The sequence below is a fragment of the Moschus berezovskii genome, chromosome 2, assembly GCF_049115385.1.
Source record: "Moschus berezovskii isolate FMDL1 chromosome 2, NW_MosBer_1.0, whole genome shotgun sequence".
NCBI lineage: Eukaryota > Metazoa > Chordata > Mammalia > Artiodactyla > Moschidae > Moschus > Moschus berezovskii.
Genome location: NC_142461.1, coordinates 30474457 through 30486298, shown reverse-complemented (window position 1 = coordinate 30486298; position 11842 = coordinate 30474457). Strand labels below are relative to the sequence as shown.

The 11842-nt window shown below is 45.7% G+C and overlaps 1 pseudogene; it reads left to right on the top strand.

Annotated features, from left to right (window-relative positions):
• Window positions 1-10295: 10295 nt before the first annotated feature.
• Window positions 10296-10647, top strand: LOC148778511 (small ribosomal subunit protein eS25 pseudogene; annotated as a pseudogene).
• The last annotated feature ends 1195 nt before the right edge of the window (window positions 10648-11842 follow it).

The following is an 11842-nucleotide window of genomic DNA, read 5'->3' as shown; positions in this document are numbered from 1 at the left end:
AAGCAGCTTTGATTTGAAAAGATTAGGAGGGCAGTGGAGTAGAAAGAGAAGTTGATGAGGCAGCAGAGTCCTGCCTGCGGTACCACACTGCCCTCTGCAGGACACCAGGGAGACGTACCCAGGCTGGGCTGGGGCAGGCGAAATTAATTCATACCGCACAGGGTCATGGAATCCATTCCCCTGCCTCCACGCAGTGCAAACAAGCCCCCTCCAAGTTGAAGCAGGGACAGAGACCTGCCCTACCTAACCCTCAGCAATCTGTTGGGCTGGCCTGAGTCTTCCACCCGTCCTGATGCTCAGCATTCTCCCGTCAGCACTCTGAGGAGCCGGCAGGCAGACCTGGGCGTTTCTCATTTTGAAGCCAGGATCCAGACAGTTCTGGGAAACAGAGCAGCCCCTGACTCACCGTGTCCTCTCGGCTGCAGAGTGCGGTGGTTTCTCCATACTCCGGACCTACTCCAGTTCATGGAGAAAGTCCCCCTGTGGAGAGAGTCCTGACCTGCCTGAATCAAGGAACCAGCCCTGCAGGCTGCAGGGATGAACCAGACCTTCAGTGACTCAAAATCATCAGACACAGACCTGAAACTGACCTGGGAATTGGAGGGAGAGATCCGGGGGCCCAGAGCCCGCACGGTGGCACCAATGTCGTCAGCGGCCTTGCTTAACCAGACCTCCCCCACTCCCAGCCCATTTTCCATCCTTTCCCTGGTTATTTGGTTCAGAGCAGGGCACCCTGCAGCTGGCTCGGCAGCCTCCAGGCGTGGGCTCAGGCCACGCTCCCCGTGTGCCCTGGGGTGGCCCCAGGGAGTTGCTGCAGCCGGCCTGGCCATGTGACGTGAGTGATTCACACACGCAGACGTCCAAACCAGCTTCTCCATTCTTCCTCTCCCAGGCCATCACAAAAGGCACAGTCTCGGCTGCTGGGCCTGGAAAGCCTTCAGCACAGAGCTGCATTGTTCCCAGGGTCAGGAGGGGCTGGAGGCTGAAGGGAATTAGGAAGACAGGGAGCCTGGGCCCAGGGTGGTTTTCCATGTGGCATATGCCCCTCATGTAGGCCAAGCCCACTTCCTGTCCTGGCTCCAGTTCCAGAGCTCAAGTTCACATCACCCTCCTTTATAACTGACTTTGAGTTGGGTTGTTGGTTTCTTTTATTTTCCACTCTCTGCACGTGTGATTTAAAAAAAAAATGTACATGCTGTTTCCTTTCTTCTCTCCAATACACATCATTCTTTAGAGACCACAGTGTAAATTTGGAGTCCAGCAACCTTGGTCTTTGGGAGCAGGCCTTATCTGTTCTATACTGCACCCTATCCCCTGACCAAACAGAGCCCAGGCAGGTGAATGGGACTGGAGTGTATATGTATGAGTGAAAGGGAAAGAGAAGAATCTGATCAGCCTTAATAGGAGGGAAGGGATGGAGATGGGGGGATGAGGTCAAGATTGGGGTTATCAGCGATTTGGGAAATTATTCTAGTTCTCCTGATTCTCAGGTTATGAAAATATTCTACTCTGGTTGTTGAAGATAAGTCCCTAGTAAATAAACCGTTAGAATTTCAGGGCTTTTAGAGGCTACCTGGTTCCATTCTGGTCACCTGAGAGGTAGTCCCTCCTCTAGAACAGGCCCACCACAGAACAGCTCCAGCTCCTTTAGAAAGTGTTTCTGAATGTCCAGTCAGAATCTGTACCCTCTGTGGTAGACTGTAAAAATAGCTATCATCCTATACTCCTGTTTCTGTACCCTTCATATGTTACTTTGCAAGATTTTCTTATGACTTGCTTTGAACCCAGCAAAAGTGATGCCATACCTAGACTGCAGCCTAGACTTCAAGGGGTCTTGCCTACGTCTACTCTCTTTCTCTCGGAACCCTGTCAACACCACGAGGATGAGATCAGGGTAGTATGCTGCAAGATTGAGCTAATGCAACGAGGAGAACTGAGTCATCCCAGCTTGGACCTTCCTAGACCAGCCAGGCCACAGCCAACCTGCTGGCTGACCACGGACACACCAGTGAGATTAGCCCAGCTGTTCTGGATCAGTAGAACTGCCCTGTTGAGCCCAGTCCAAATTTCACATCCTCAGAATCATGAGCTAAATAAATGGTTAAGTCCCTAAGTTTGGGGATGTCTTCCTATGCTGAAAAAGTAAACTGATGGACCCCATAATAACCCTCCAGGGTTGTACAGAACAGCAACCTTCAGTAGCATAATGTCCACTCACCAGGAACTCTGAGCACCCAGCAATCAAATATTCTGGTCTTTCTAGCCCATTTTATTGTCAATTAAGAGAAACCAAAAGATCAAAGTGAGGAGGGTACTCAAAATACAATGAAAACACTTAAGTCAATTAGGCTTCTTGAAGTCACTTCTGACTCAAATCTAAACTGTCAAAAAGCCTCCAAAACAAATATCTCTGGCAGGTTTCCAACAGAGCCCTGGATCCGTGGACCACAGCAATGGGAGGGTGGTCAGAGGCTGCTGGTTTCCAGAACGTGCCACGTGGAGTGAACAGCAAATGCACTGAACTTGTTCTTGGGGTCTGACGGGGAAGGTCACCATTCCCACCACAGGAGTTGAACCAGGCCAATGGCAGGCCCCATTCTCAACCAGACACGGAGGGAAGTGGTATTGTGGGCAACGGCTGCCATCTGTGGATTTTCTGGCTGAAAACTTTGCTACAAAATTTGCCAGTTTCAAACAAGCCCTTGCAGCTGGGTTTCCTGTTTTCTTTTTGCGCTCCCCGTGTGTCACGGCACAATTATTCTGGGAGATGTTCTCCAAATGGACACGGTCTCCAATTTTCTTTCCCTAATAACAGTGCGGGAAATAGGGGTGAGGGAGGCAGAGAGAGGGAGAAACCCCAAACCTCAGAAAAGGATGAAAACATTTCTAAACTCTATTTTAACAATGAGAAAATCAAATTCACCAAGTCACAGTACATGGCCCTCTGCTCATCCAATCTGGTCCCCTACTCGGGGCAGGCTATGGAAAAAGAGACACTTTGGGGAAGTCATGGATATCTTCTCTGTTTTCACGACATAAAGGATATTTGGAAATTTGCTTCCCAGGGAGTCTAAAATTCATCAGCATGGCTTCAGTGGCAACAGGGTCAAATGGCTGGTGGTGGGCTCCTGGAAAGCTGTCCACCAACAATTATTTTTCAGCTCCTAAAGGACACTGGCCATGGCTCAAAACAGAACAAAGAAAAGAATTCCCTTTCCCAACTCTTTCCTCTCCTCCACCTGACAAATGCATCAGCCCCAGTCCCCAAGTCCACTCTTTTTCGTGGCCGTGAAGGAAGCATAGAGACTGTGTGCATATTTTAAAGGTCTTCAGAGCTGCCTTGCTTTAGGATTTGGGGTGAAAAGATAAGGATATGTCCGTGTGTGCATGAGGATATGAGCCTAAGTGTGTCCATACTTTTATACATGTGCATAGGAGCATACATTTGTGTCTACAAGAGTGCCTGTCATGTGTGAGTGTGGATTTAGGTCAATAAATGTATCCAGAACATGCAAACTTGGTACAAATGCCCATGTGAGCCCATGAGTGTGTGCATTTGCTGGTGGCATGTGAGTGAAGCAATTGTGCATATGTGTGCATGTCAGCACATGCAGGTATATGCACACCCCATACATACTTCCCCTGACACGCCTATAGGTCTGTATTCCAGGCGGGAGTGCCTGTGGGTGTGTGCTAGTGCACGCCAGCCTGTGAAAACGTGTGCCTGTGTGTGCACAAGTCCTTCACACAAGCAGGGCCCCTCGTCCCCCATCTCCTCTTACCTTCCCGCAAACCCACAGCAGACTTTGCCTGCCTTCCTGGGGATCTGCCAGCTGATGGCAGGGGTCCCTCTCCCGGGAAACAATACTCCTCCCCCAGCTCATTTGTGTCCCATAAGGGCTCCAGGCTCCAGGCGCCCACCCTTAACTGGCAGCCCAGGCTCACAACGGACGACTTTCTTAATTGCCCATGATGCTTGCGGGTGCAGCACAAATGCAACAGTAGCTATTAGGCTGGGCGCACTGGAGCAGGGGTGCGTTTTGCGCCTGTGTGAATTTAGTGTTCCTGGGAGCTGAGAGGCCAGAGTGGGTTAGAGCCACCGAGAGGCTGTTATTATGGCCTGGCACCAGCCTGCCATCAACTTCTTGAGACCCTGAGGCGCTTTCACCACACTCCAGCATTGCAACACCCCTAGAATTTCCAAACCAGGGCACCCCCTGGGCAGCATCTTCCCTGCCCCATGCACGCGCCTTCTGTTTCTCTCTCCCCCTCCACTGCCTCTCTGTCTCTCTTTCCTGCTCTCTTTGTCTCTGTTCTCTCTCCTCCCTTCCTCCCTGCCTCTCCCCTCCCCCGGCCTCTCCTCCAGTTCTCAGCTCACAGCAGCAGTCTCAACGTTTTACAAAGACCAGAGCATCAGCCCGCTCCCCGCCCCCATCAGCTGCATCTTCTCTCTCTCCTGCCTGCCCCACCCCACTCTCAGTCTCTCCCTGTGGCCCCCATCCAGCCCATTCCTTCAGAGTTCGGGGTCCCAAAGGGGAGATCTGTCATTTACACTTATCTCCAAGGCTGTGGGAAGGTTGGGGTGGCCTGGCAAAGGTCTCTCTTGTTCCTGTATTTCCCTCTGCTCACCCTATCCTAGGCACACGTGACAGGCAGTGCTCAGACCCCAGTCTCCTGCCTTTGTGGCTTTAGCTCACACAGGGGAAAGTGAGAATCAGAGGCAGAGAAGAAATGCAGAGAGACCCAGAGGGCAAGCTATGGGGCCTGAACTTGGGGCTTCCAGGCCCATCACTTAAGGCTCAGATGGAAGGACAATAGGTTTGAATATTCCAGTTGTAGCAATTGAAAGAATTCAGAACAGCAATAGCAGACTGCCTGATTTCCTCCTGAGAAGCGGGAGAAGTGAGTCAGGGAGAGCAGAGCAGCAACATTTAATTAATACAAATGGCTCAAACCACACTCCTTCACGCTGCTCATCAGAATTGGTACTGTTCAGTCACTAAGTCACGTCCGACTCTTTGCGACCCCATGGAGTGCAGCATGCTAGGCTTTCCTGTCCTTCACCATCTCCTGGAGTTTGCTCAAATTCATGCCCATTGAGTCAGTGATGCCATCCAACCATCTCATCTTCTGTCACCCCCTTCTCCTCCCACCTTCAATCTTTCCCAGCACCAGAGTCTTTTCCAGTGAGTCAGTTCTTCACATTAGGTGGCCAAAGTATTGGAGTTTCAGCTTCAGCATCATTCCTTCCGGTGAACACTCAGGACTGATCTCCTTTAGGATTGACAGGTTTGATCTCCTTGCAGTCCAAGTTACTCTCAAGAGTCTTCTCCAACACCACAGTTCCAAAGTATCAATTCTTTGGTGCTCAGCTTTCTCTATGGTCCAACTCTCACATCCACACATGACTACTAGAAAACCATAGCTTTGACTATATGGACCTTTGTTGGCAAAATTATGTCTCTGCTCTTTAATACGCTGTCTAGGTTTGTCACAGCTTTTCTTCCAAGGAGTAAGCGTCTTTAAATTTCGTGGTTTCAGTCACAATCCACAGAGATTTTGAAGCCCAAGCAAATAAAATCTGACACTGTTGACAGTTTTTCCCATCTATTTGCCATGAAGTGAAAGGACTGGATGAATGTTTGTGAATGAGTGATGAGCGAGTGAGAGGATGAATGAAGGGAAGACTGCTGGGTTCCCCCCCCAGAGACTCCGGAAACCACAGCGTTACTAAATCTGGGTGACGTCTCCTCAAAGTAGGGAAACATGTGAAGTGACATCAGCTAGGATTTCCAACAAGAGGAAACAGCAGTCCTTAGGTAAATCCCCATCCATCACTGCACCCAAGTTTCTTCATCTACATGAGTCTCCACAAGTGATCTTAATTCATCTTCCCAACTTGGAGAAGAGGAAGCTGGTGCATCATCAAGATGAAGGAGCTTCAGTCTCCTTCATGGTTATGATCCCATGAGCACAGCATCCTCTCTGGTCCTCATCGCAGCTAGGACCACTGGAGGCTCCCAGGTGGCTGCACAGCCTCCTTGGCACAGCTGGAAGAGCATGGGACTGGTGATGCAGATGTCCAACCCTACTGCCCTTCCCGTTTTTCCCACCTTGCCAGTGTGAGGGGCACTATTTGGCTAATTTGGAGGTCCTCTGAAAGTTTGGGTCCCAACTGCTAGTTGGGACAAACTCCGAGGCCTGCATTTCACTCCCTCATTTCTCAGAGGGATCAGGCTAAATTCTCTCCCACATATCTTTGCCTGGAATTTTATCCTTGCTTGACTCCTTCCTCTCTGTTCTGCACGCACCATTCCCTCTCTTTTGCCAGGAGCCCTTTGTTAATAAATCACTTGTGAACTAATACTCATCTCAGGATCTGCTTCTGAAAAACTGATGTGAGACAACTACTACCCAAATGATAATGCCTACAGTTAGGGGAAATAAATAGGAGAGGTTATCGAAACCTCCCCTCCATCTGAAGAGGGTAGCCATTCTCCATCTGTTTGTTCCCAGCAGGAATGGCAATCATCCTGCAAGATACCCTGATTATTTTTAAGGAATCCATAGTTTTGCAGAAGGTCCCATGGTTTTTAAGTGTAAGAAACACGTGAGATGAGTTTTTAAACACTGTGCACAAACAAAATATATCCACAGACTTAATTCAATGCTCTGACTACTAGAGTCCAACATCTAATCCATTGGTTCAAAGACTCCAATGAAGAAATTATTGAGGTGACTTCTACACCCCCTTTAAAAAGAGCAGAAAAATATTTCCCATAATGAGATCAATTTACCAAAACCAATCTGGAACTGACACAGATGCTAGAATTGAAGCAGTTATTATAGCTGTATTCTGTATGTTTAAAAAGTTCAGTGGAGACATGCAAGGTCTTTTAAAAGACTCAAATGAAACGTCTAAAGGTGAAAACTAAAATGTCTGAGATGAAAAACACACTAGTGAGTATATGTGGGAAGCCAACTAGTAAACTTGACAACATAGCAGTAAGAACTATCCAAAAGGACACACAGAGAGAAAAGAGAGTTTTAGAAAAATGGCCAGAGCACTGGTGAGTTACAGGGCACATTCCAACAGCCTGATACATGTACAATTGCAGTCACAGAATTTGGGGGTAGGGGGAGAAGACAGAAAAATAATTTGAAAAAATACTGGCTGAAGTTTTTCCAAATTTAGTGAAAACTACAAAGCCAGGAAACCCAAAAAATGGAAAGCGAAAGAAAGATGAAGAGAATCACATCACAGAATTAAATTGCTCAAAACCAGTGATAATGAGATAATCTTAAAAGCAGTAAGAGAAAAAACAAAGACATATTATAAACAAAGGAACAAAGATCAAAATGTGAGCAGATGTCTCATCCAAAATAAGTCATGTGAGAAGGCAGTAAGAGCAATATCTCCAAAGTATTGAAAGGGAAAACTAGAATTCTATACTTAGTGAAAATCTTTCTTCAAAAAATGGATGAAATAAGATGTTTTCAAGCATAAAAATCTGGAAGAATCCATTACTATCAGACTTATATAGGAAGAAATGTTAAAGAAAATCCGTCAGGCAGAAGGTAAATAAAACCAGATTGAAAACGAATCTCCCAAAGGCATGGGGAGCATCCAGAAACAGTACATCATGTCACATAAAAAAGATTAACTCAAAATGAATTACAGACCTACAGGTAGAAAACAAATCTGTAGAACCATAGACAGAGAAAATATAGAAGAAAAATTACTTAAACACAATACCAAAAGTTCAAGCAACAAAAGCACAAATTGATAAACTGGGCTTCATCAAAATTAAAAACATCCTTCAAAATCAGGATAAAAAGATAAGCCACACATTTGTAATTTGTAATTATTTACTGCCTAACAATTTCAATACAGATTTTATATCGAGAACTCTCAAGACTACATAATAAGAAAATTAACAACCCAACAAAATGGACAAAAGGTTTGAACAGACACCTCCCCCTGGAGAAGATACAGGGATGACTAACAAGCAAACAAAGACAAGAAAAGAAGTTCAGTATCATTAGTCACTGGGAAAGTACAAATTAAAACCACAATGACATACCATCTGTTATTAATATATGGGAAATACGGTCTGCTGTTGAAGGGAAGGAGTCCATTAGACTCAGAAGCTTTAATGTCCTAGCATCCTATGTAAGAAAATCAAAATCTAAGCCTGGAAATGCCTCAAGGTTACAAAATCCAAACACTAAAGAACAAGCAATCAAAAACAGCCAATTAGCCTTTAAACAATAGCCAATCAATATTTTCTTGCTTTGGCTTCTGTGAAAATCTCTCTTGAAATTCTGTTGTAGGAGCACTCTTAAGCACTTCCCATTTGATGCTGCCCAAATTTATTTTTGCTCAAATGGACTGTTAAAATTTTAATATGTCTCTGTATATATTTCAACACAATGAACAACTATTCAATGTTTAAAGTTAAAAAGATTGATTATATCAAGTGTTGATGAGGATGTGGAGAAACTAGAATTCCCCTAAACTGCTAGTGGGATTGTAAAATAGGACAAGCACTTTGGAAAGCAGTAAGGCAGTTTCTTTAAAAATTCAATATTATCTACCCAATGATCCAGCCATTTCACTCTTGGGTATTTACCCAAGAGAAATAAAATCACATGTCCATGCAAAGACTTGTACGTGGATTTTAATATCAGCTTTATTTGTAATAGCCAAAGACTTGAAACAACCCTTCAACAGGTGAATGGATAAGCAAACTGTGGTATATCCATACGATGCCACACTACTAGAAATTACCAGGAATGAACTATTGCTATGCACTATACCATGGATGAATCCCAAGTATACAGAATGAAAGAAGCCAGACAAGAGTGTATATGATTGATTATTCCATTTATATAAAGTTCTAGGAAATTCAAACTAACCCATGGAGATGTAAAGTGGATCAGTGACTGCAGGGGAAGAGTAGCAACAGAGAATTGCAAAGGGCCACAGAGAAACTTTGGGGAATTATGGACATGTTTATAACTTGATTATGATAGTGGTTTCACAAGTATATGCATGTGTCAAAAGTTGCCAAATTGTACACCTTAAATACAGACAGTTTATTGTATGCAATTATACATCAATAAAGCTATTTTAAAAAATAGTGTCTGGAAGAAAAAAAACAGTCTCTGGCAGATGGTGGGCACTCAGTAAATATTTGTTGAATTAAAAACAAAAAGAAAAGCGTGGCTACAAACAGTGAAGAGTTCCTCATCTGGACATCCTTGTAGGAAAGAGGTAGGGGGCAGGGGATACCACTGCCCATAACCCAGCCGCATGATAGTACCAGGGTTCATTCATCCCTCTGCACAGGTCTTCACAGCAATCCGGCTGACAGTAATTTACTCCAAGTTTATTTAATTAACATTCATGAAGAAACGAGAATGTACGTGAATTTCCACCAAGGACCAGAACTATGTCAACTGTTTATTGTGTATGGTCCACGTAAAAGTCTGCCTTCTATCAAGGCACAATACCTTAACACAGGCTAAAGAAGAATAAGTACTTATCCTTTACAACAGAAGCATAAATATACTATAGGCCAAATACGATACACAAGTGGGCCATTTGTTCACAATGGCTCTGCACCAAGATCTCACTGGTGTTTACCAATAACCTGATAGTGAGTGTTCAATACATTTCTGTGAAGCCCTTTCCTCCAGGTAGAAACCCTCAGATGACCACTTTGGGGTCTCATTCACAACACTGTAGCCGATGGCAACTTCATTTATGTTTCAGTTCAGTTCAGTTCAGTTCAGTCGCTCAGTCATTTCCGACTCTTTGTGACCCCATGAATCACAGCACACCAGGCCTCCCTGTCCATCACCAACTCCCAGAGTTCACTCAAACTCATGTCCATCGAGTCGGTGATGCCATCCAGCCATCTCATTCTCTGTTGTCCCCTTCTCCTCCTGCCCCCAATCCTTCCCAGCATCAGAGTCTTTTCCAGTGAGTCAACTCGTCACATGAGGTGGCCAAAGTAGTGGAGGTTCAGCTTTAGCATCAATCCTTCCAATGAACACCCAGGATTGATCTCCTTTAGAGTGGACTGGTTGGATCTCCTTGCAGTACAAGGGACTCTCAAGTGTCTTCTCCAGCACCACAGTTCAAAAGCCTCAATTCTTCGGCGATCAGCCTTCTTCACAGTCCAACCCTCACATCCATACATGACCACCGGAAAAACCATAGCCTTGACTAGATGGACCTTCATTTATGTTTACTTGTATTAAAAGCGTTTCCCTCTTCCAACTTCTCTATGCCGCTCAAGAATGACAAGAAGAAGAAAGATGCCAAAATGAAAGGCAAGGATCCAGCGAACAAATCTGGGGGTGAGGCCAAAAAGAAGAAATGATCCAAAGGCAGAGTTCAGGACAAGCTTAATAACCTAGTCTAGTTTGACAAAGCGACATACGACAAACTCTGTTAAGAAGCTGTAACTCCAGCTGTCGTCTCTGAGAGACAAGATTCGTGGCTCCCTGGCCAGAGCAGCCCTTCAGAAACCCCTTAGTAAGGGACTTATTAAACTGGCTTCAAAGCACAGAGCTCAAGTGATTTACACCAGAAACACCAAGGGCGGAAATGCCTCAGCTGCTGGTGAAGACGCATAAACAGGTCCCACCAACTGTGCATTTTGAAAATTAAAACTTTATTAAATTTTTTAAAAAAAGCATCCCCACTCTCCAACACGCGCTTATCTCACAAGGATTTTCCCGGCGCCCCTGCGAGAGTAAGTAGAATACACACATCATCATCTCCTCACAGATGAGAAAATGCAGACAAACAGATGAAGCAATGTGCCCGGTAGGACACAGCCAGGCCCCAGTCGGAGCCTGGGTCACAAGGCTGCCCACGTGGCCTGCCAGCAAAGTGAGGGGAGGAAGCACCGTCTCCAGCGTGGGCCTCACAGAAGCTGTGACTCTCATCAGCTTTCAGGTTAGAGGGACTGTCCTATGAGGTCATCCCCAACTTCCCAAGGCCTACGAGCCACAGAGACTAAACCCCTGCCTTTGCTCGCTCATCAGCTGATAAAGAAGATGAATCTGATTACTGATGGGGCCAGAAGATTCTGTGGGTCTGGAAGCCAAAGTGGATGCCTTTTGTCCAACTCAGCTCTTGTCTACAGAGCCAACAGGCAGTTTAAATAGATCTCAGATGACAACTGTGCTGGGAGCCCAAGGTCAGGGTAAAACATAGCCACAAGACCTGCCACTTGGGACTGGGGTCTCAGAGATGGGAAGTTTCTCCTAGGAGAAAATGCGGGAGGACGGCTGGTCTCACAGCACAAGCCCTGGACACCTTATTCCAGCTTGGCGTTTCAGCAGCACAGGCTCTCTCCCCTACAATAAGGCCACAAGCCCAGGAGGTCGGTTAAAACACCAAAGGCCAGCACATTAAGTACCACACCCCTTCTCTCCAAACGGCTTTAAAATCAACCACCCAGATTGATAAAACCAACCCACCCATATCCAACAGGGATATGCAGTTCCAGAATTCAAGAGGTAACTCAGGAAGCTGGTGGAGAGTGGTGATCAAGATTACCAGCCATGATGTCAGACAAACCTGCTTTTAGACCCTACTCTTCATCTTCTTAGCTGTGCAACTTCAGGCAAGTCATTTTACCTCTCTGAGCTTCCATTCCTCATTTAGAGAATGGGAAGGGTGGAAATGCCTACCTCACTGTCTTACTATGAGGATTCAATGGGTTAATGCACGAGAGAGCTTAGTAAACTGCAGGGTCTGTAGTAAGAGTCCCCTAAATATTACTTGTAATTATTGTACTGATTGGAGACAGAAGTAAAGAAA